Here is a 26,423-nt window from a genome sequence, read left to right as displayed (position 1 = left end):
TTCCATTTCTGTTCCCTTCATCTTGATGTTACAACATTTCTAGTTTTTCTACCAAAATTGATTCTGAAAAAAGGGTAATTTGAGCATGTGTTAGCATTAAAAAAGAATATCAAAAGACTAAAAAGCACAGACATGCTACAAGGAACAGTTAACATATCAAGAAATTCTTCTAGTCTCAATAAAATCTTGTGTTCTAATTTTCCTTTTATTAACATATAATAGTTGAGACTTATTAATTTCCTTTTTCTTTCTAGAAGTTATATAGGCTCACAGAAGAGAATTAGAAAAATGTGACATAGGACAAAGAAGGGAAGTTTTAAATCACTATAATCTTTCCATCCAAACTCATCATTTTCATGCTTTCTAATTGTCTTTTTTTCTAAATCAGTGTTTTAAAAATATAATTGTTGTTCATGATAGACATACATTTCATTGTTTTATTTGACATTGTATCACAGTTGGTGCATGTTTTATTATACCATTTTTAGTGTCTAACTAATATTCTCTTTAATACTTTTATGGTTATTATAGGAATTATTGAGATAACTGAGAAAATGTAGCTATGGAACAAAGGTGCCATAGCGACGGCCTACGGTCTAGAACCATCCAGAAGACATATTTGGGAAGGAGAACCAAGTTTAAAAAACAAACAGAAAAAAAAAGCTTTTAAAAATTCAATGAAGTTTGTTTTAAAATATGGTTTTCTGCTTCTCTTGAAAACTCGGATTCGTGACTCTTAATCTCACAAAACAAACTGAGGGTTGCTGGGGGGAGGGGGTTTGGGAGAAGGGGGTGGGATTATGGACATTGGGGAGGGTATGTGCTTGGGTGAGTGCTGTGAAGTGTGTAAACCTGGCGATTCACAGACCTGTACCCCTGGGGATAAAAATATATGTTTATAAAAAATAAAAAATTAAAAAAAAAACAAAAAAAACTCGGACCTGGCGATATTGCGTCTGCTTTTTCCTGTACAAGGATATTTAGCAATAGAGTATGGTCCACTGTGCACTTGATGTCAACTTTTCAGTCTGTTGGAATCCCCGTCTTTGTGGCTCCCACTCACTTAATTTGACTGCATCAGAGGCTAAGAAACTTAGAGGAGATTCAAGCCGGGTGCATGGTTGGGGTAGATGCCTTTAAGGCCACACCACTTTGTGAGTCTAAGGCTTTGCTTTGGCCGTAAGGTCTGAGGGAGTAGAGCAGAGGGGACAGTGAAGCTACAAGTCACTGGATGCAGCACGGAAGATGGAGGGAAGGAGGGTCCCAACATCGAACCCTGTGCAGTGGAGACTCCAAGGTCGTTGACTGGTAGGGGAAGATGACAAGTTGGCCTTTGACTCTATGGATTTTGTTTTTTCTCTGAAGTCCTTTCTGGAGGAATTTAAAAGTATAAATTATTATTGTTTGTCTGCCCTAACTGTGAAGCTTCCGGAGGCAAATATGATTCTTAGAAATGGCCAGCAATATCTTCGATTTCTCTTGCTGATGCTGGCTGAGATCAGAGGAAGAACTGAACTGCAGAGGACGAGCTTGGCCATGGGGTCGGCCAAGGCAAGAGCCCACTGACCCCTCAGGGCTGTGATCACACTTTGGGTGCTGAGTCAAATGACTCTGTCCAGAGCAGAAAAGACTTGAGACCCCATTTCAAAAGGAGTTCTTAGAATAACCAGACCATCAGCCTGAAGAACACGATGGCTACTTTCAAACACGTAAGGTTGTTTTTGTATTAAAAAAAAAAAAAAGAATCCATTTCTTATGGATGCCTTTGAAGTATAAAATTAGGAATCATAAGTAAAAATTGTGTTTTGGCAGTTTCAAGAACAAATATGATGGAAACCCATCTAAAAATGAGAGACCATCAGAAACAGAGAAATCCCTCTGGAAAGTGGTGAGTTTCCTTTCACCAGGGGCGCACAGCCACGTGCTAGAAAATGACTTGTCAGGGAGCCGGCGAGGGATGCAGACGCCGACTGTCTTGTCCAGTCTTACCACTGTATGATTCTATGAGCCACAGCATCCTACAGGCAGCTCCAGAGACTCTTAACTTGATAGATGCAGGCGGCGACTCTGAAACACAACTTGCATTTCCTGTGGAGCCCAGAACTCGAGAGTAATCTTCTGTCTCCTACTCAGATCTGCACTGGTTGCCAAACTGCAGGGGAGTAGAAGACTCCGCGTTATCTTGATAGACGAGCTGGAGAATCCCACACAGCTGTGTTGTGGAAATGTTCTCGATTTCCCTCATGATAACATTGAGTCATAAAAGGAAGAAATGAACATTTATTTGCCAACTCCACCTGTCTGTTGGGCCCACCATATCTATATTAGCATCAAGGGAACTTGCCTATAGTGCTGAAATTTTCATCAGTAGGAGAGAAGCAACTGTTCTTTCCCTTAAATGGTGGTTAAAGCCAGTTCCTTTTTCATCAGAGTTAAATGATAAAAATTGAGCCTTGGGTGACTCTCTTGTCAACATTTACATTCAGTAACATGTTTGGAACCACACACACACACACACAAAATCTCAAAATTTTAAAAATTCAGAATTAGGGTAAAACATGCTTTTGTTCTGAATCCACTTTGAATACCAGAAATGGTCTTTTATTTAGAAAAAAAGGAAGAAAAAAAAAGATAATTGTGTTTTCTGGATAAAAGCAAGATCAACTGAAGGAAGAAAAAGGGAGGTAAATGAAAATTTAGGAGCAACAATATCTTCCTTAAATGCCAAGTTCTGGGATTTATCCTTTTCTTTTATTAAATTTCTTGGTAAATTCATTATTTCTGAAATCACTGCAATGACATCTCTTTCATTATCAGAGAAGATTAATTTTAGAGTTGAGTGGGAAGTGAGTTTTCAATCTATCCAGATTAACTGATGCACTAATTGAAGTGCCTGTTTTCTTTTTATTTATATTTGCAACTAGCTCATCTGCTTTCTTTACACTTTTAGGATCGGCTATTTGCTATGCAGATTCCTTTTAAAAATTGACCGTACCCTGACCTTTGACCCTCACTCTCACGTTGAAGTGTGCATATGTCCTAATGGGACAATGTGTGCCGTCCTGTTTTTAAGAATAATGCAAACACCAAATAAAAATAATCAATAACAAAACAAAACAGGTTCTCTGGACCACAACAGCAAATCAGACCTGGCATCTGTACCCACCACCTTCACAATTTGATTGATAACTGTGATTTGCTGACTCTCTCAATTACTCCAGTTTCATTACAGTCTGAGAAATGTGCCAAGCACTCATTTGATTTTTATTATCTTTCTAGCCTTGTGTTTGCATGAAATCTCCCAAACTGGCATTTCAGGAAAGGATAGGAAAATTACAAACAAAAGAAAAAATATGTATGTGTTTCTTCAGTGTGACCTTGCCATCAGGGTCATCTTGTGTTATCACCCAGAACCATATAGAAACGCACCATTATCATTCAGAGCGCTGCAAACCAGCACACGGCCTGTTCTAGGTCCTCTTAATGTGCAGATCCCATGTATATTTGGATTTTCTTTTATTCTGCTAATAAAATCCCCTTTCCAATCTTGGGTGAAGAGAACCATTTTCCAGTCTATTCTAACAATCTTGCTCTGCAACTACTGGGTCACCAATTCACATACAATATGGTTTTGAAATGGCCTTGAATTAAAGGTGTTAACACCAAACCTTATGACTATAACAGTTTTGGGGTGTTTTAGAAGCACAGGCTATTTTAACTATGTACCATTTGAACTCAGAGCAAAAGTTACAAATTTTGTCTTTTCCCTCTGCGTAGTAAATATTAGGACATATGGACTGTTTTCTGCAGCATCCCTAAGACTGAGGACTCTCAAGCTTTGAACTACCAGTTTAGGCAATGTCCAAGCATTTTACAGATTTAAATAGAGCTTTTAAACTCTGGCCACTAAATGTAATTTTAATATAAAGGCTAATGCGCTCCCTGTGGAAAATAGCATATTGCGTTAGATTTTATTAACACAAATAAAAAGACACCAGGAAAAGGAAAGGTGACCCCTCTTGAGTTCTGTTTCCAATCTGGGTATTAGTATTTTTGCTGATATTTTTTTTCAGCAGTAACACATAACAGTAGTCTCTCCAAATACCCTGTTCTTTTGACCAATGACCTACTGGGGCTCTTTACCAGAAACCATGTGTTAGGATGGAATTTGAAGTCGGACCGTTCTCTCTGTAATAGCAACATTCCAAACTGAAACCTGGAGGCTTAGCCTCTTTACACTTGGCCCCTATCCAGTCACATCAGTAACAGCTGCCTCTCTCTTACCTTCCTCATTCTTGCTTCCTTAATTCCCTGGGTAACGTGTATGCAGTCTACTTCCTGGACGACATGGCAAGCTCTTTCAATGTTGGGATACCTTCAAATGCATCTTTGTAGGTAAAGACCATCTTTGGGGTCTTCCCAGGTCCAAACACGAGCTTGGATGTAATAACCATGTTTTAATTTATTCTTTATGTAAATAAATAAAACTGCAAATCACCTATTATTATAACGTTCTTGGGCTAGACTTATATAAAACCTATATCAAATTTTGCTTGGTTAATATTTACTTTATTTTTCACACTAAAATTGTGTTTTTTTCTTAGAATCACAAACTCAAGTTTATATTTTCTATAATCTGAAATTCTGAAATTAAAATACATTTATGTAGGATTATATATATATTTTTAAAAATTCTTGGAAAAGTAAAAAACTACATTAAGCTCTACTTTTCCATTGTTTCCTACACATTTTTATCCTTTTTAAGCTTTCCATGGTTATCATGGAAACTTTCCCTACAAATTATCAGACCCACTGAAAGCAGAATTGTCAATGAATGATATATCTCTATTCGGTGACAACCCCAGCCTTTGGGTTCAACCTAGGTTTCAGATAGCCTCTCCTATATATGTTTAATACCTTCAGAAACACCATATCTGGTACTGGAGTACCCACAAGTACTCCTAAGAAAGAGTGCAAAGCGTAAAAAGGCAGAGGATGTGGGGGTAAAGTAGAAATGCTTAATGACATATGGGGTGTTTCCATTAAAGTTCTATATTAAGCACAAATTTTGGAAGGTCCAAATGGTATCATGTCTATAACATTGCATTGTTGGGGAACTATCACTGAAGTCATTCTTAATCCTTTGTTTCTAATAAATCACAGAGACACATGATGTTGACTGCCATGGGATTTAACATTTTTTAATGGCCATGGCATAAATGACATAATATCCAGATCATGGGCATTTTCTTTTTTAATAGTTGTAACACTATCTCCATCACTGGTCTGATACTGAGAGGAAAAAGGAGTAGTGTTACTGGGTTAAAAGGAATGACTATATGATGATCATAGTTAATTATGCAAGTTCTTTTAAATATTAGAAATAAAAATTACACCCCTAACGATGAGGATATTGTAGTGATAACTTGCATTTGGGCTTTCCCCACCAAATTTTAAAATAATTTTGTATATTTTGGTTATTTTACTGATAAACACCAAACTCAAATATTATAAACAAGAAAACCGAGGTGTAGAGCAGTGTAAGGAATACGGCTATGTTTGTGGAATAAGGCTATGATAGCTAGATTAAAAAAACAATCAAGAGTTCTGTAATTTATAGAATCCAAACATCTGAATATAAAAGTAGATGAACGGCTTTTTAATATTTTCATCTGGATGTCATTATGCTATGTAAATATACCTCGCTCCTAATCAGAATATCAACTACAAAATAGAGAAATGCAGTAAGGGATGCTCCCATAATTTAAAACAACTTAAATTTGGAACAGAATATACTAACGCTGAAATCAGCATAAAAATGACAGTTCCTATTTTATTATTTTAGGAGGACTGAGGCTGTAAAATAGGACATGAAAAAGTATGGAATACTATTATCTGATGACTACTAAAATGGTTCTTTTCCTTATTTATTGCATTTGGCTAAGCCATGACTCCCTTGTTTAAAGTCTATGAACTGTGTTTAACTCTATTTATGTATTGAATGTTTGTGTCCCTGTCCCCACCCTCATCCATACATTGAAGTTCTAATCCTCCGTGTGATGGTCTTAGGAGATGAGGATTTGGGACATGATTAGGTTCAGAGGAGGTCAGGAAAATAATTTATGTCTTTATAAGAAGAGGAAAACACTGGAGATCTTTTTATTTCGACCGCGTGAAAACACAGCAAGAAGGCAAGTGTCTACAAAGCAAGAAAAAGGTTCTAACCAAGAGTAAACCGTGAGCGACCTAGACTACGGGGTTTTGCTACAGCAGCCTGAGCTATGACAACCATCTAAACATCATTCTAGCTTTGTCTCTGGCCCAGTTACAGACACGTATCATATCAGTCAGTCTTATAACGATCACCTGGAATGTGCATTATTTGCTTAAAATAAATATTCATTACTTATAAGTGATTAGGGCTTCTGTTCTTGTTTTAAATTTATTCTTAAAGGTTTCCGACATAAAAATCCATGAAAACCTTCAGATTTCATGAGGCACCATTTTGGACTTATTTGAACTCATTTTGAACTCGTCTGCTAAAAGCAATCTTAGTGTCAAGGCCATTTTCAATTGGCAGTATAAATCCTAAATAATTACATGTATAATAATATCTGCACTTTTTTTTTTTTTTTTACTTTTTAAAACATTTTTATTTTTTTATCAACATATCATGTATTACTTGTTTCAGGGGTACAGGTCTCTGATTCATCAGTTTTATGTAATACCCAGAGTTCATTACAACTCATACCTTCCCTAACGTCCATCACCCAGCCACCCCATTCCTCCCACACCCTTCCACTCCCCTCCTCTCCACAACCCTCAGTTTGTTTCCTGAGATTAACAGTGTCTTATGGTTTTGTCTCCCTCTTTGGTTTCATCTTGTTCCATTTTTTCCCTCTCTTCCCCTATGATCCTCTCCCTTGCTTCTCGAATTCCACATATCGGGGAGATCATATGGTAATTATCTTTCTCTGATTGACTTGTTTTGCTTAGCATAATACCCTCTAGTTCCATCCATGTCATTGCAAATGTCAAGATTTCACTTTTTGATGGCTGTGGTGTGTTTGGGTGTGTGTGTGTGTGTGTGTGTGTGTGTGTGTGTATACACTATATCTTCTTTATCCATTCATCTGTTGATGGACATCTAGATTCTTTCCATAGTTTGGCTATTGTGGACATTGCTGCCATAAATATTCAGGTGCACGTGCCTCTTCGGATCACTACATTTGTATCTTTAGGGTAAATACCCAGTAATGCAATTGCTGGGTCATAGGGTAGCTCTATTTTCAACTTTTTGAGGAACCTCCATGTTGTTTTCCAGAGTGGATGCACCAGTTTGCATTCTCACCAACAAGGTAGGAGGGTTCCCCTTTCTCTGCATCTTCACCAACATCTATCATTTTCTGACTTGTTAATTTTAGCCATTCTGACTGGTGTGAGGTGGTATCTCATTGTGGTTTTAATTTATATTTCCCTGATGCCAAGTGATGTGGAGCACTTTTTCATGTATCTCTTGGCCATCTGGATGAATTTGTAGAAATGTCTGTTCTTGTACTCTGCCCATTTCTTGATTGGATTATTTGTTCTTTGGGAGTTGAGTTTGGTAAGTTCTTTATAGATTTTGGATACTAGCCCTTTATCTGATATGTCATTTGCAAATATCTTCTCCCATTCTGTCAGTTGTCTTTTGGTTTTGTTAACTGTTTCCTTTGCTGTGCAAAAGCTTTTCATCTTGATGAAGTCCCAGTAGTTCATCTTTGCCCTTGCTTCTCTTATCTTTGGTGATGTTTCTAGAAAGAAGTTGCTGAGGCTGAGGTCGAAGAGGTTGCTGCCTATGTTCTCCTCAAGGATGTTGATGGATTCCTTTCTCACATTGAGGTCCTTTATCTATTTTGAGTCTATTTTCATGTGTGGTGTAAGGAAATGGTCCAGTTTCATTTTTCTGCATGTGGCTGTCCAATTTTCCCACAACCATTTGTTGAAGAGGCTGCTTTTTTTTTTCCAATGGACATTCTTTCCTGCTTTGTCAAAGATTAGTTGACCATGGAGTTGAGGGTCTATTTCTGGGCTTTCTATTCTGTTCCATTGATCTATATGTCTGTTTTTGTGGAGCACCATACTGTCTTGATGATGACAGCTTTGTAATAGAGCTTGAATTCTGGAATTGTGATGCCACCAACTTTGGCTTTCTTTTTCAACACTCTTTTGGCTATCCAAGGCCTTTCCTGGTTCCATATAAATTTTAAGATTATTTGTCCCATTTCTTTGAAAAAAATGGATGGGATTTTGATAGGGATTGTATTAAACATGTAGATTGTGTTAGGTAGCACAGACATTTTCACAATATTTGTTCTTCCAATCCATGAGCATGGAACATTTGTCCATTTCTTTGTGTCTTCACCAATTTCTTTCAAGAGTACTTTATAGTTTTCTGAGCACAGATTCTTTGCCTCTTTGGTTAGGTTTATTCCTAGGTATCTTACGTTTTTTTGGGTACAACTGTAAATGTTATTGACTCCTTAATTTCTCTTTCTTCTGTCTTGTTGTTGGTGTAGAGAAATGCAACCGACTTTTGTGCCTTGATTTTATATCCTGACACTTAACTGAATTCCTGCATGAGTTCTAGCAGTTTTAGGGTGGAGTCTTTTGGGTTTTCTACATAAAGTATCATATCATCTGCAAAGAGTGAGAGTTTGACTTCTTTGCCACTTTGGATGCCTTTAATTTCTTTTTGTTGTCCGATTGCTGAGGCTAGGACTTCTAGTACTATGTTGAATAGCAGTGGTGATAGTGGACATCCCTGCCGTGTTCCTGACCTTAGGGGAAAAACTCTGTTTTTTTCACATTGAGAATGATATTTTTTTGTGGGTTTTCATAGATCTCTTTGATGATGTTGAGGAATGTACCCTCCATCCCTATACGTTGAAGAGTTTTGATCAAGAAAGGATGCCGTACTTTGTCAGATGCTTTTTCAGCATCTATTGAGAGTATCCTATCATTCTTGTTCTTTCTTTTATTAATGTATTGTATCACATTGGTTGATTTGCAGATGTTTAACCAAACTTGCATCCAGGAATAAATTCCACTTGTTCCTGGTGAATAATCTTTTTAATGTGCTATTGGATCCTATTAGCTCGTATTTTGGTGAGAATTTTTGCATCCATGTTCATCAGGGATATTGGTCTGTAATTCTCCTTTTTGATGGGTCTGTCTGTTTTGGGGATCAATGTAATGTTGGCCTCATAAAATGAGTTTGGAAGTTTTCCTTCCATTTCTATTTTTTGGTATGGTTTCAGAAGAATAGGTATTAATTCTTTAAATGTTTAGTAGAATTCCCCCTGGGAAGCCGTCTGTCCCTTGGCTCTTGTTTATAGGGAGATTTTTGATTACTGCTTCAATTTTCTTGCTGGTTATGGTCTGTTTATGTTTTCTATTTATTCCTGTTCAGTTTTGATAGTTCAGATGTCTCTAGGAGTGCATCCATTTCTTCCAGATTGCCTAATTTCCTGACATATAGTTGCTAATAATATGTTCTTATAAATGTTTCTATTTCTTTGGTGTTGGCTGTGATCACTCCTCTTTCATTCATGATTTTATTTATTTGGGTCCTTTATCTTTTCTTTTTGATAAGCCTAGCCAGGGGTTTATCAATCTTATTAATTCTCTCAAAGAACAAGCTCCTACTTTCATTGACCAGTTCTACTATTCTTTCGGTTCCTATTTCATTGACTTATGCTCTGATCTTTATTATTTATCATCTCCTGCTGGGTTTAGGCTTTATTTGATGTTCTTTCTCCAGCTCCTTTAGGTGTAGGGTTAGGTTGTGTACTTGAGACCTTTCCTGTTTCTTGAGAAAGGCTTGTATCACTATATACTTTTCTCTCAGGACTGCCTTTGCTGCATCCCAAAGATTTTGAACAGTTGTGTTTTCATTTTCATTTGTTTCCATGAATTTTTTCAATTCTTCTCTGATTTCCTGGTTGACCCATTCATTCTTTAGCAGGATGCTCTTTAGCCTCCATGTATTTGAGTTCTTTCTGACTTTCCTCTTGTGATTGAGTTCTAGTTTCAGAGCATTGTGGTCTGAAAATAGGCAGGGAATGATCCCAATATTTTGGTACTGGTTGAAACCTGAATTGCGACCCAGGATGTGTTCTATTCTGGGGCACGTTTCATGTGCACCAGAGAAGAATGTGTATTCTGTTGCTTTGGGATGGAATGCTCTGAATATATCTGTGATGTCCATCTGTTCCAGTGTGTCATTTAAAAGCCTTATTTCCTCGTTGATCTTTTGCTTAGAAGACCTGTTCATTTCAGTGAGAGAGGATGTTAAAGTCCCCTACTATTATTGTATTATTGTCAGTGTGTTTCTTTGATTTTCTTTTTAATTGCTTTATATATTTGGCTGCTCCCATGTTAGGGATATAAATATTTACAACTGTTAGAACTTCTTGTTGATATACCTTTTAAGTATGACATAGTGTCCTTCCTCACCTGTTATTATAGTCTTTGGTTTAAATTCTAATTTGTCTGATATAAGGATTGTCACCCCTGCTTTCTTTTGATGTCCATTAGCATGGTCCATTGTTTCCACCCCCTCATTATTAATCTAGAAGTGTCTTTGGGTCTAAAATGAATCTCTTGCAGACAGCATATCAATGGATTTTTTTTTTTTTTTCCAATCTGATACCCTGTGCATTTTGATTGGGGCATTTAGCCCATTTATATTCAGGGTAGCTATTGAAAGATACAAATTTAGTGCCATTGCATTGCTTGTAAGGTGACTGCTATTTTATGTTGTCTCTGTTCCTTTCTGATCTATGTTGCTTTTAGGCTCTCTCTTTGCTTAGAGGACCCATTTCAATATTTCTTGTAGGGCTGGTTTGGTGGTCACAAATTCTTTTAATTTTTGTTTTCCTGGAAACTTTTTATCTCCCCTTCTATTTTCAGTGACAGCCTAGCTGAATATAGTATTCTTGGCTGCATATTTTTCACATTTAGTGCATTAAATATCTCATGCCAGTCCTTTCTGGCCTGCCAGGTCTTTGTGGATAGGTCTGCTGCCAATCTAATCCTTCTACTTTTGTAGGTTACAGACCCCTTTTCTTGAGTTGCTTTCAAGATTTTCTCTTTGTCTCTGAGAGTTGTAAGTTTTACTATTAGAGATTAAGTGCTGACCAATTTGATTGATTTTGAGGGAGTTTTATGTGCCTCCTGGATTTTGATGCCAATTTCCTTCCCCCAAATAAGGAAGTTCTCTGCTATAATTGCTTCAATGTACCTCTTCCCTGTCTCTCTTTCTTCTTCTTCTGGGATCCCAATTATTCTAATACTCTTTCATCTTATGGTATCACTTATCTCTGAAATTCTCCCACATGATCCAGTATTTGTATATCTCTCTTTTTCTTAGCTTCTATATTTTTCATCATTTGGTCTTCTTTGTCACTAATTCTCTCTTCTGTCTTATTTACCCTAGCAGTTAGAACCTCCATTTTTTAATTGCACCTCATTAATAGCCTTTTTGATTTCGACTTGGTTAGATTTTATTTCTCCAGAAAGGGATTCTCTAGTATCTTCTATGCTTTTTTCAAGCCCAGCTAGTATCTTTATAATTGTCATTCTGTCCCAACAGCTTACTAATGTCCATGTTGATTAAGTCCCTGGTAGTCGGTACTTCTTCTTGTTCTTTATTTTTTTAGGTGAGTTTTTCCATTTTATCATTTTGTTCAGAAAAGAATAGGTGAATGAGAGAACAAAATGCAAAAAGGATAACAATGACCACAGAAAAATATACACTAAACAAATCAGAAAAGACCCAAAACCGGGAGGAAAAGAGGAAAAAAGATATGAAGAATTTGAGCAGACAGGTGAATAAAATAGACCCACACTCCAGATTTTTGGTGTATTTTGGTCTGTTAGAAGAAACTGCCTCCCAAAATTTTAAGGAAAAAAAATCACATATATTTACAAAAACAAGGGTAAATACAGTGTAGGGGTGGGATATGGCTGTAAAACTGAAACTTAAAAAAGATTTTAAAAAAGAAATTGATAAGAAGTTCGTTTGAAAAAGAAGAAAAAAATTTTTTTAAAAGGAGATAATATAATCAGGTGGGTGAATAGAACAAAGTCATACACTAGATTTAGTATATATTTTAGTCTGTTAGAAGAAACTGCATCCCAGAATTTTAAAGAAAGAAAACATATATATATATATGCTTATTTATATATAAAATATTATTTATATTTTATTTATATTATTTATATATAAAATAATATATATAAAACAAGGCTATATATAAAATAAGGTTATTTAATATATATATAAAAAAGGTATATATATATATATATATACACACACACACACAAAATAAGGTTAAAAACAATAAAGGGATAGACTATGACTGTAAAAATGAAAATTTCAAAAAAGATTTCAAATAAGAAATTGATAAGATGTTGGTTGAAAAAGGAAAGAAGAAAAATTTAAAAAATAGAAAAGGAAAAGGAAAAGAATAGAAAAAAGAAAAGAAAAAGAAAAAAAAGAAGAAAAAATAAAGAAAAATTAAGAAAATTTTAAAAGTTAACTTTGAAAGACTAAAGAATCATGGGGGGGAAAGCCATGAATTCTACGTGCTGTGTTCCCCTAGCACTGAAGTTTTGCAGTTCTTATTGACTAGTAAACTTGGTCTTGACTGGATGTTCTTGCTGATCTTCTGGGGGAGGGGCCTGTGCAGAGATTTTCAAACGTCTTTGCCTGAGACGGATTTGCACCAACCTTGTCAGGGTCTGGACTAAGTAATCTGCTAGGGTTTGCTCTCAGTAGCTTTTGTTCCCTAAAGGATTTCCACACAGCTTTACAGGATAAAATAAAAATGGCGGCCTCCCAATCTCTCACCCTGGAAGAGCCAGGATCTTGGGGCCCCTCTCCTCAGTACATCCTCAGAGAAAAGCACTCAATCCTTCCTGTCTCCCTAGTCTCCAGTTGCACTCTGTTCACCTGGCCTGTTACCAAACATTTCTATGTCTGGCACATGATCCCATTTGGAATCTTCCAATCCAGTAGACTCCTGCAGTATGATCCCATGCCTCTCATCCTGGGGGAGGAAGGGGAGTCTCCCCAGATCTGCCACTTACAAGGCCCCAGCTGGAAGGGTAGTGGCCTGACTATGCCACAGCTTATGACAACCCCAAGCTCAGTCCCCCTTCCCCCTTGGCTCCATTTTTGCAGCCAGCTTCCCCACTCTGACACCTGGGAGCTCTGCTGCACTCAGACATCCTCAGTCTTTCTGTGACCCTGAAGGACCTGAGACCACACTGTCCCAGCAAGGGTTCCACCTTCTGCTTACCCACTGGAGCAATGTCCCTCCATGGAACAGACTTCTAAATGTTCTGATTTTGTGTTCTGTTGCCCTTTCCTTTGGCAGTTGCTGGCTGATGGCGACTCCCTCCCCCTGTGGTCTATGTTCCCAAATATTACCTCAGATTCACTTCTCCTCATGTCCTACCTTCAAGAAAGTGGTCACTTTTCTGTTCATAGGATTGCTGCTTTTCTTTTCTTAGATCTCCTTCATAGGTGTTCAGAATGGTTTGATAACTATCTGGCTGAATTCCTGGGATAAGATGAAATTAAGGTCTTCTACTCCTCTGCCAACTTGTTCAATGCCCTCTCTTCTTTTTTTTTTTTTAATTGTATATCATTGTTTAGGAAAATTGATTTTTAGTCTTTCTGGCCCAAGCTCTATTCAGCATTTATGCTATAGATTGGAACTCTAAACTTAAGTAGATAAAATAAGCCAATTGCATTGTCATTCAGGCTGATTGTGTTAGTTATTAAATTTGACAATAGCATATTTACATTATCACAATATACTTTTCTTTAAAATTATTAAAATGATTTGCAAACAATATGAGAGTAGAATAAATTGGGAATAAAATTGCAATGCAAATAGCTTTAAAATGAAAAAAAAAGTGGAACATAAGATAAAATTTTATGTAGCAGAAGATTTATGTAATAGGTACTTGAATTCAAATTGGGTATATCACTTTCAGAAGGTTTTTTTTTCTTCTAAAGAGTTTTCCTATTTACATAAAGTATTTTGTAATTTGTAAAAATTCCATTTGATGAATTTTTCATGAATATATTACTTACCCTCTTTATCAGTCTGTATCTGGTCAGGAAAATATTAATATTACAAACAGAAAAATGTAACCAGGAATTGGATACAAAAGTGTTGGAATGTTGTAAGAGCAAAAGGGTGACATAACTCTGATCTTAGAAACTATACAAAGGTGCTATTGCTCCTAGGATAGAGGAAGGAAAATCAGCCAGATCCCATGATCACTGTGCCACTGAGGTTGCTGTAACTGCTGTCCCTGGGGCCAGATGAAAGAAACCAGGAGGTTCTACTACTACTAACATTGCAAAATCCCAAAGCCTGTAGCTATAGCAATGGATTCAGAGCCCAAGAACACTGTTCTATAGTGACATCTGAAGTACCTCTTGCCTCCAACAACTCTACATCAAGAACCTGAGTGGAAATCTGGAGTCCATACTGCCATAGAAGAACTTGTATCTTTGCTGTTATTTCTGCCACTGCCAGAGCTAATGTCTAAAAGAGAAAAAAAGAAAAATACCTTTTCCCTTTCACTTTGTCACTTTCCCCTACCTCCCACTGCCAAAACATAAAGGTAGCCAGCTGAAAAGGGTGGCTGGGAATTATAGTTTCCAGACATCTATCCACCATGGCACAGAACAGAGCACAGAATGATGCAGATGGACAGAAAACCCCAAACAAACAAATAAAAGGACCAGGTAAATAATGTATACTAATAATATACATTATTAGTATATATAATATATAATAATAATATAATACTAATAATATACAATTGGTAAACATTTTTCTCAAACACTTGAAAGATATGAACATTAAAATAATTATTATACTTGTAATATTTATTAACAAACAATTATTTAATACTTTGAACATTTGCTTTGAATATGATTTAATAGGAAATCTTGACTACATACATACATACAAATAATATGTGCTTAGAAAGTCAAATGAAATTCTTGTTACCTCAGAGAGATAAGAGGACTTTTTAGTCATCTGCAAATACAAATCCCAACCTGCTTTGGCCATCTCAGCCCATTCTCTCTATGGAGGCAACTGCTGCAATTGCAGGTTCTGTTCCGACCACTCTCAGTACTTCTCATGCTGACCCCCTGAAGTTAGACTATCAGCTCTGGGTACCTCATTCCTGAACTGACTCACATTTGAAGTTTCCATTACCCCTTTATCTTTGCTCTGTAATAACTCGCAGAACTCAGGAAGGCACTATATTTATAACAGTTTTATTATAGCAAGAACAAAAAAGATACAAATCATAACTAGCCAAAAGAAGAGGTATATAGTGGGAAGCCTGAGAGGGTTCCAACATAAAGCTTCCAGTGTCATCTTCTTGTGGAACCAGGATGTATCAGTCCCCTAGCATGTCAGTGTATAACAATATGCACAGAATATTGCCAACAGGGAGGCTCTCTCAGGTGTTGGTGTCCAGAGTTTTGTTGGGATTCCATTAAGTGAATATGATTGATTGAATCATTGGCTATGTGATTGAACTCAGTCTTCAGTCTCTCTCTCCTTCCTGGAGCTTTGGTGGTTATCATGTGACTCAAGCCACAACCCTCTAATTACATGATTGGTCTTTCTGGTTGTGGCCAGCCTCCATCTTGAGTTTATCTCATTACCCAAAACTATTTAGGGGCTCACCGTAAATAACAAACACACTTTTATCACTCGGAATTCCAGAGATTTGTAGGTGACCTCTCAGGAACCAGGGGAGAAATGTCAGAAAAATTCTTAAATAATACATAGGACTTTTTTAAAGCCAATCCTTACCAAGATGGCAGACTCTTAGAGCTTTCTCCCATGTCAATAAATGAGATCTGAAACTGTTCCTGTTCTCTAAACCTGGCAAATAGAGCCAAATAAGTCTCCTCTCTCAGGGTTACTGGAAAATGACTCTGTATCTCTGTGACTGGCAGCTCTAATATGGACAAAATTCATCTGCATTTAGGAATAAATTTGCCTTTAATTGCTAGAGTTAAACTCTGCCCAAAGCTTTCCATTGTCTTACCTATGCCCATCCTTAAAATCCCTTGAACAATGACTAAAGCATGGATTTGGACTAAGAAACTTAATCCTCTCAGGACAATGTGACCTGGGACTATTGGCCTCTTTCTACTCTCCCTGCCATTTCACCATTAAGGACCAAATGAAATATAAACCAGTTATGACAAGATAAAGAGTTAGATTTCAGACAGGGAGCTTACCATTAATATAAGCCTGTCAGGTGTTTTTAAGAGAAGGAATTAACAAAAATTATTTCCTAATGGTATTGTATTGAAGAGAATCTTTCAAAACAACTTAGAAAGTCATATGTACCCCAATGTTCATAGCAGCAATGGCCACAATTGTCAAACTGTGGAAAGAGCCAAGATGCCCTTTAACAGATGAATGGATAAAGACGTGGTCCACACATACAATGGAATATTATGTAGCCATCAGAAAGGCTGAATACCCAACTTTTGTATGAACATGGATGGGCCTGGAGGAGATTACGTTGAGTGAAATAAGTCAAGCAGAGAAAGTCAATTACCATATGGTTTCAGTTACTTGTGGAGCATAGGGAATAACATGGAGGACGTTAGGAGAAGGAAAGGAAAAGTGAATTGAGATAGATCAGAGGGGGAAATGAATCATGAGAGACTGTGGACTCTGAAAAAGAATCTGAGGGTTTTGGAGGGGAAGGGGGTAGGGGGATGGGTAGTAGGTGGAAGGTGGTGGGTATTATAGAGGGCATGTATTGCATGGAGCACTGGGTGTGGTGCATAAACAATGAATTTTGGAACACTGAAAAAAGAAAATAAATAATTAAATAAATTAATTTAAAAAAGAAATATCTGATGATTTTCTTTGTTATTTCATTCATTCCTAAGAAAATTGTTAAGCTTTATAAAATGCACAAATGATTGCTTCATGTTTTAGTAATCTTTTTAAGTATATGATCAGGTTGATTATAAGATTATTAAGTTGGTTTAATGTTACTACTGTTTACCTGGTATCTTAGAAAATATGGTAAGAATGATGAATGTGGAACTGAAAAATAGCTCAGGTATTACTGTTCATGGGCTTTGTTAGGATAATTATTACTTGTTTATTTCAGTGATATTCAACAGAGAAATCTATGGTAGATTGAATTATTGGTGAAAATTGTTTAATTCCCTCTACTCTTAATTACACCTACACTCTGAAACAAAGTGTACTTCCCTAAACCTCTGCCATGTGACTTGCTTTGGTCAAAAAAATATTAGCAGATGGGATAGAGCAGAGGCCTGAAATGTGCTGGTGCTTGGCCACACATCCTACAGTTCTGTGGTTACCATGAGAATAGCTTCTCCAGGGTCCCTACTTGGATCAGTTGTTAAGCATCTGCCTTTGGCTGAGGTCATGATTCCAGGGTCCTGGGATTGAGCCCCACATCAGGCTCCCTGTTCCATAAGAAGCCTGCTTCTCCCTCTCCCACTCCTCCTGCTTGTGTTCCCTCTCTTGCTGTGTCTCTCTCTGTCAAGTAAATAAATAAAATCTTAAACAAAAAAAAAAAAAGAAAGAAAGAAAGAAAGGAAAAGGAAAGTTTCCCCTGGATAACTATTACTACGATAGCCTTGACCCCAGAATTATCACACTTGGAAGAGACCTGAGCCCACTCGTCAGTGGAGACTAAAGGAGATTCCGACCCATCCCCTAGCTCACAGCCAAGACCAGCTGAGCCCAGCCTAGTCAAGCAAGCCCTAGGCATTCTATTAACATACAAAAGAGAATAAATGATTGGTACTCCTAAACCACTGGATTGTGAAGTGATTTTCTAAGTAGCATTTTGTGGCACTATTAACTAATGCAGAAATTTGTACCCAAGAGTGAGGTGCTGCCTTAACAAATATTTGAAATATGTGTGTCAGTTTTGGGATTGGCTGGTGGAGAACAAAGGAACTTTGAGAAAAGCCTGGGAAAATATTACATAGAGACAGCATGTGTTAAACCTATCACCTATGAGAACCTCAAAAAGAGAAAAGAAATACCTATTGAATTTCCAGCATTGGAAGAAAAAAGTTTTGAGGCAAAAAGTTGAAAATATGGTGATTGTTACTAACTGCATTTGGTAAGGTCCTATAACATTGAGATGAGCTCAGGAAAGAACTTATAGGTAAATAGAAATAATTGTTGTTTTAAGCCGCCGTGTTTTAGAGATGTTTGCTATACAACATTTTTGTGGCAAAGCTGACAGATCCAGAAACTAAAATCTGCATTAGTTTTAACCCAACAGCACTATGGTCTTCTTTCCCTCTATGAATAATCTCTATGCTGGGTGTTACGAGAAAAAGAAGAAGGGAAATTTGGCTTCCAGAATTATTGCTATTGGTGGGGTTTATTTTTAGATGAAGTAACTTGAAATATATTTATTGAAAAGGAATTAATACTTTAAAAATACAATAAAAATCAATATCAATATCAATAAATATCAATAATTATATAAATACAAGCTGCTTTACATTACCTACAGATCCTCCTTGATTTACAATGAGGTTATGGTCAGATGAACTTATCGTAAGTTGAAAATAACATAAGTCAAAAATTCATTTAATATATTTAACCCTCTGAACAGCATAGCTTAGCGGAGCCTACTTCAAATGTGCTCAGAACATTTACATTAGCCTACAGTTGGCCAAAATGACGTCACACAAAGCTTGCTGTAGAATAAAGTGTGGAATATGTATGTAACTTATTCGCTACTGTACCGAAGGTGAAAAGACAGAATGGTTGTGAGGGCACAGAGTGTTGGACAGCACCTCAGTTCTTCGGCCTCCGGAGACTGTGGCTGACTGGGACGGCGGCCGCTGCCACCGACATCACAAGAGCATTGAGCTGCATCTTGTTCGCCCAAGAAAAGATTGAAACTCCAAATCTTCAGTACAACTTCTACTAAATGCTTATTGCTTTCACACCATTATAAATTCAAAAATTGTAAGTCGAACAATCATAAATGGGGGAAAGTCTGTTTTTATTTTTAAATAGACCCTGGCATCCTTACCACAAGACGTATTTTAAATATTGAAGGGTTGTTAAAAACCGAATAATTCAACAGTTCAATTACATTATACTTACTAGTTTTGCCTATCAGTGAAAGAACAATAAATATTTTTGTGTTTATTTTAATTGCTGGTTAAGGCATCTCTGACCAAATTAAGACATCCCAGAGTTGAACTGAACCAATATGGCCAGTGTGATTAATTTGGTTTAAATCACTACTGGAGTCCTAATTCTATGAAGAGACCTCATAAATTCTAGCACAGTACAAGCCAGCAAGGTTGCAGTGCCAGGGTTAATGTTTATGCCTGTGTCCTGGCTCAGTACATTATCCCCAAATGAAGACCAACCTAAAAGCAGTCCAAACATGAGATGGGCTGCCAGAGTAGATTTCCAGCGTTATTGCAACTTGTACATATTTATTCACCTCAGTTGTCTGATTGAGAAAGAGTATCTATATCTATAAAGGGCAAGTACCTGGCACACAATGGTTCCATAAAATTGTCATAAAATGAGAGTATGAACATGATTATTATGTGGCCAAGAAGTTCACCAGCTGACAGAGACAACAACAAAGGCCACACCTTGTATTTATTTAGGGAAATTTTGTGCACAATCTCATTTTTTTTCCCCTCCCAAAATCTGGGAACCCAACCCTCCAGAAAGAAAAATAAAATTGGGGGCGCCTGGGTGGCTCAGTGGGTTAAAGCCTCTGCTTTTGGCTCAGGTCATGATCTCAGGTTCCTGGGATCAAGCCCTGCATTGGGCTTTCTGCTCAGCAGGGAGCCTGCTTCCTCCTCTCTCTCTCTCTCTGCCTGCCTCTCTGCTTGCTTATGATCTCTGTCTGTCAAATAAATTAAAAAAAAAAAAAAGAAAGAAAGAAAAAGAAAATTGAAATATGGGCACAAATCAGACCAGGAGAGGAAAATCTTTGCTGTTACTAGGAACCCACATAAAACTTTCAAATTTCAATTGTGTCAAACATTCCAAGTTTAATATAAATATTTTAAAAGTATTTTATCACTGTATACATTTAAACATATCCATGAGACTCACCCAGTAAAACTAAATGATTTCTTGTCCCTTTGTGAGCTTTCCACTGAGTCACAAACCTCATAAGCTTCATGATCCTCACAACAGGGAGACTTTACCACATGCCACAGATTATATTTTTTCTTTCTTTCTTTTATAGCTGGAAAAAAAAAATCTGTTTCCATTTCTTAACTTGCAATTTTATTCCCTATGCCAAACCAGACCTTTGGCTGTCCTTTCCCTAAAAATATAAGTTTTCCTAGTATCAAGGACTTTTAACTTTTCCAGAAAGTTAAAGGTTTGATATTTTTATGTAGTTTTTGGTTTTGTTTGCTGAAAAATTAGATATATGGAGACACACTATTTTTAAAGGCTCACTTTAATTTGTTGGATGATGACCACCTAAAATACGTACTGTTAATACAGAATATGAAAACTCAGTAGACATTTCTAGATCAAAGACATCAGGCATTAGTAAGGGTAAACTGAACGAACTCTTGGAGCAAGATTTGCTTCTCTATGATTCTCTTTTGACAAAAATACCTTGTTAATTCCCTCCAGATCAATCAAAATACTAAGGCCACGGTTATTTGCATCCATCAAATGCAGTGAGACCCACTGGCATCAGGGTGATGAAATTCTGGGTTTCAACTGCCCAGGAAGTTCACAAGCAGTAACAATAAGCTATTAGCATATTTCCCACAGACAGGGCAGAGGATGACTGAGTGTTTAACCAGTGCCCAAACATCACAATGCACCTCTTCTACTTAAGAATGGAATCTGCCAGCTCCTAAATTTTGGGTATTCTCAAGTAGTTAGCACAATTTACTGTCTGAAAACCATCACATCACTGCTACTCTTTTCTTTTCTTTTTCTTTAAGATTTATTTGTTTGTTTTAAGGATAGAGAGAGAGACTGAGCAGGGGAAGGACAGCAGGAGAGTGAGAAGCCTCAAGCAGATTCTCCACTGAGCTTGGAGGCAGATGCAGGGCTTCGTCCCAAGACCCTGAGATCATGACCTGAGCTGAAATCAAGAGTCAGCTGCTCAACCAACTGAGCCACAAGGTGTCCCATGTCACCACTATTTTTAGAGCCAATTGCTTCATGAATGTTAAGGTAAAGGATAATTTTGTACATCTAACCACAATGGGCAGACAGGGGTAATGTGTTCCATGTGTATTTTGTCATTGACTCAAGAGAAAAGAGTAATAGGAGGAAGGGAAACCACTGCTCACTCTGTTTGGCATACAGTAACGGCTGTTCTGTAAAAAAGTAGGTGAATCCAGAAAGCATGCATTCACTTATTAGGAGAATCTGAAGTCATCCCATTAAGAGAAACTGTTCAGGTTTCTACGGTATTTTACATCTGCAAGCCACAGCATTATTTCCATCAGCTGTTAATGCTGCTACTAAAATTAGGGCCAGGAACTCCACAGTTGAAGTGACTTAAGTGGGTTTGGAAATGGCATTTGTTCATAGTCTCTTTATAAGGTTATGGTTTGGGTAAGGATGGTATGTTGAAGGGGCTCATTTGTGGGATTTATTTCTACAAAAATAGCTGTAGCCAAGTTCAAGGGGTATGATGCCTATTTGAGATTTCTCTATTCTACTTCAGTGGGTTGGAATGCCCTGATCCAGTTTGGCTCAGAGATAATATTTCCTCTGGACTGGAGTTGTAAAGAAAGCAATTTAAAATGCATAAACACAGTGCCTGAGCCATGCCGTATATCCACTACCCAGCAGGGCACTCATGCTAAGCACTGCCTCACTTCCTAACGGCTCAGCTGAAGTCCTAGCTCACTTCCCTGCTGTTAATATTCATGTGAATCTGTACCATTGGGGTCAAGCGGAATAAGAAGCATCATATTGGAACATCATAGAATAACTTGAAATTTCTAAGACCAAATTTCTCCCAGAATATGCTCTACAAAATGAAGAATCATAAATTTTTATTTTTTCTTAATTTTTGGTGTAGTAAAAGAAACATATACTTATATATGTAATTAGATGTCTGAGTTCTAGTTTGGCTCAGACACCAAATAAGTAAGTAATTCAGTCAATACATGTGAGTACTCACTGTGTGATGATCATATTAGTAGATGCCAGAGTCTAAAGGAAATTCCCGGTTCTTGCTCTTCCAAACTCTGCAGTGCAGGGGCAGAAGCTGAAGGAGTATTTCATTTTGGCAGGTAAGAACATTATCAGTCTGTAGGTCCTATCGGTAAAGCAGAATAGTTAAAGCAGCTATTATTTTAGCTGTGATTTTATGATTTGATGTAAAAAATGTCTCACAAGTCGAACGTTCTCACAATGAACCATGTATCAGGCAGTATGACTGTATCTTACATGCGTGCTGTCTCAGTGCCCACAAGGACACCATGAGGCAAGGCACTAATACAGACTATAACATGTCTGTATTATATTATATTATATTATATTATATTATATTATATTATATTATATGCCTGTCCCAAGGTCCCGTAGCTGGTAAGTGGCAGACCCAGAATCGGGACGCCAGTCTGTCAGCCTCAAAGGCCATGCTTTTACCACTGACATAAGCCGCTTCAAAATAGGAGTCAACTAAGACCGTCCATCAGAGACCTGATTAAGATGGAAATACAGCCTACGAGATAACAAGTCACGATGCATTTTCAGGATGGACCTGATGTGTTGAAGGGAAGATTGAGAGGAATCATTTCTAGACCACATCTGTTTAGAGATTAAGTACAGATATGTACTGTTATATTCCATAATTTATAGTTTTCTTATGAAATAATAATCAAGAGAAGAACGTGAGCTGGAATGTGGTGGTTGGGAATCATAAAACGTGTTTTTGTCTGCATACATTTATGGCTGGTTGGCTGAAATGGAAACCACGTGACAGTCCATAGAGGCCCCAGCAGGGTGTCCTGGAAATAGACTGGCCCGGGAGCCCGACTCCTGCCAATGACTCTGTATGGAACTGGGAACTCATTTCCTTGAACCAGTATTCAGGGCTTCTCTCTGAAAAATGAGGACAACGGATCTGGTCCAGTTTTTAGCTTTTTGCGACTGTTTCCAAAGGAATTAAGCTCTGTGATATGGTCTGACTTTGGAGGTAAAAAGCCCAATATCCACTAAATATATATATTGATTAAACTTTGGTTTTTGCTTTCTGTTAGAAATAATTTTCCTGTCTGCAACTCACTGGAATACAGACACACACACACACACACACACACACACCCTTCTCTTTCTCTCTTTCTCTCTTTTTAAAGATTTTATTTATTTATTTGACAGAGAGGGAGAGCTCAAGTAGGCAGAGAGGCAGGCAGAGAGAGAGGAGGAAGCAGGCTCCACGCTGAGCAGAGAGCCCAATGCGGGGCTCGATCTCAGGACCCTGGGATCATGACCTGAGCTGAAGGCAGAGGCTTTAACCCACTGAGCCACCCAGGGGCCCCTCACTCTTCTTCTCTCTTACCTCCTAATCTCCAATCATTCTTTCAGGTCTCAACAGAGAAATCCCTCTGTTAGGGAAGCTTTCACGGACTCTCAAAGTCTTACTTAAATGTTCTCCTGTGCTTCCTCTGTCACTGAGACATTGTGAGGGTTGGATTTGATAATACATGTAGCATGCTTGATTCACGCTCGGCTCATAAAAATACTCAGTAACTATTAGCTAACATAATCATCACCATCATCCTTATGCTTATCAAGCTTATGACACTACGTTTTATTAGTCTCTTTGAATCTCTGTGTCCTTTCGTAGGTGTTAGATTTATCAGGGACCGTAACACTCTGACTTACTGTTGCATCACTAGCAGCTTAGCACAGTGAATGACAAGAGTAGGTAAATATGTCTTAATTAATGTTAAATAACACATAGCAGTTTACATAAGGAAACTTTCATTTATGCAACAAAGTTAAGCATGTAAACACTTATATTCTAGTGGAATAGACTGAAACCTGTAGTTGAAAATAATTATGTTATGAGGGTTATAATTAAATTATGAACTAAATTTTATAGAGACATAGAAAAAAAGTAATTGATCTTTCCTGGGAGGTGAAGCATACAACATTTGTGCTGAGCCTTGTAGAACCAGAGTGATTTCACCAAGCAGCAGAGGTGTGAGAGAAGGGTTATGTCACACAGGGGGAAATGGTACAGATAAAAACACAAGGTGGGAAACTTCAGAATGTGTTTCTACTACTGACTCACAAGACGTTGGAGGAGTGCACTGGGGGTCAGAGACAGGTTTATTGGAGAGTAAAGGGAGCTTTAGCAGGGACTGTAATGCTCTGACTTACGGGGAGATGGGGAGATGTTTAGACTTTTAAATGTCTTAAATGTCATGATATTATATCATGATGTGAAGCTGTCTTTTCTTTTCTTAAATTATGTTATGTTAGTCACCGTACAGTACATCGTAAGTTTTTGATGTCGTGTTCCAGGATTCATTGTTTGTTTTCATAACACCCCGTGCTCCACGCAATCCATGCCGCCCTTAATACCCACCACCAGGCTCACCCATCCCCCACCCCCACCCTCCTGTCTTCTAAAACCCTCAGTGTGTTTCTCCGAGTCCACCATTTCTCATGGTTCGTCTCCCCCTCCGATTTCGCCCCTTCGATTTTCCCTTCCTTCTTCCAATGTCCTCCATGTTATTCCTTATGTTCCACAAGTGAGTGAAACCATATGATAATTGACTCTCTCTGCTTGACTTATTTCACTCAGCATCATCTCCTCCAGTCCCGTCCATGCTGATGCAAAAGTGGAGCTTTCGAAACACTTTTCCTCATCTCTTAGTCACCGCTCAACACCATGCAATCTGTATCTCGACTTTTATGAAAAAGCTAGGCAAGCATTCACCACAGCTCTTCCCTTGGGATTATATTGTGACTTTCTGTTTAATATTTCCTCTTTTCCAAACTAAACCCCCATTTTTGGAATACCTCTCAAATTTAGATAATTATGCCCACTCTCTGCTGCTGAGTTCAAGTCATTAAAATATTATCTCCCTGATCTCTTATTTGGAATAGATCGTTCAGATCACCTCCAGTTACTTCTGAAACATTAAACACTTATCTGATCCATTAACTTTTTACTCTAAATTTTAATTTAATCTACCAGAAGCACTATTTATTTTTAAAATAATGTCTTCTGTGCTCACTTTGACAGTGCATAAAGTTGCAACACTACAGAGAATATTAGCCCCTGCACAAAAATAACATGCAAATTCATGAAGCATTAAAATAATAACAATGATAATAATAATAATAATAAATATTGTTTAAGGAGAAAGTATTGTAGCAATGTTCTACATGCTAAAAGATTCTACATTTCTCTTTTATACTACTCTGTTGAGAGCTTGATCAGTGAGGTCATAATCAGCAACTAAATTATCACAAATCTTGTGAATAAAATCAAACTGCTAGGAAAAACACTTTAAGAGCCTGTGTGGCTCAGTCAGTTGAGCACTCAACTCTTGATTTGGGCTCAGGTCATGAACTCAGGGTCTTGAGATCCAGCCCTGCATTAGATTCCGTCCTCGGTGAGGATTCTGCTTGCTCCTCTCCCTCTGTGCCACCTCCTTTCTCAAATAAATAAGAAAAGTATTTTAAAATTTAAGTGAACAATACTTTATATAACAAATATTCTCACAAATATAGCTTGGCATCAAAAGAATTTCTAATCTCCAGATTATAAATCAAAACTCTTTTAATCTATTTATACATTTTTTCATTCTTATTGAAAGGTCTTTTCTTAGAGAAGTGAGTAAATATTCACTTCCTGTTAAGATTCAAAATAAATATTATTTAATAAAGGTGACAAAATCATTATTTTCCAATTCTATTATTCCATCAATATCTGCCAGTAAGAATTCTTCTCAAAGGACTTTCCATTATTAACCAGCACTATTTAGTTAGCTTCAATTTCATTTCATGAAGGAAAAGCAGGTCAAATTTTTATTTTTAGTTTTTTGCTTTTGAATAAGCTAGCTAATGAATTGAGTTTTGTTGGTTCTCTCTTTTACATTATGAACTTATGGACTTCTACGTAACAATTTTTTTCCTAATAAATTGTATTCAGTATTCTTTTTGATGCTTAAATTTTACTATCTTTGATTGTTGAGATCCTCTCCATTTTGGCTACTGAGGTCTTTTGAGGAAATCCATTTTCTTTTTTAAAGATTTTATTTATTTATTTGACAGAGAGAAATCACAAGTAGACGGAGAGGCAGGCAGAGAGAGAGAGAGGGAAGC

The 26,423-nt window shown here is 37.3% G+C and overlaps 1 long non-coding RNA gene across 1 annotated transcript in view; it reads right to left on the bottom strand.

Moving 5' to 3' along the window:
* Positions 1-26,423, bottom strand: part of LOC132016119 (uncharacterized) — a 77,884-nt gene that overhangs the window by 18,411 nt on the left and 33,050 nt on the right. Inside the window, exon 3 of the long non-coding RNA XR_009403890.1 lies at positions 22,258-22,395. This is a non-coding gene — a long non-coding RNA (uncharacterized LOC132016119). The remainder of the gene's footprint in view (positions 1-22,257; positions 22,396-26,423) is intronic.

Source organism: Mustela nigripes, chromosome 1 (genome assembly GCF_022355385.1).
Source record: "Mustela nigripes isolate SB6536 chromosome 1, MUSNIG.SB6536, whole genome shotgun sequence".
Taxonomy (NCBI): Eukaryota; Metazoa; Chordata; class Mammalia; order Carnivora; family Mustelidae; genus Mustela; species Mustela nigripes.
This window is presented reverse-complemented; position numbering and strand designations above follow the sequence as displayed.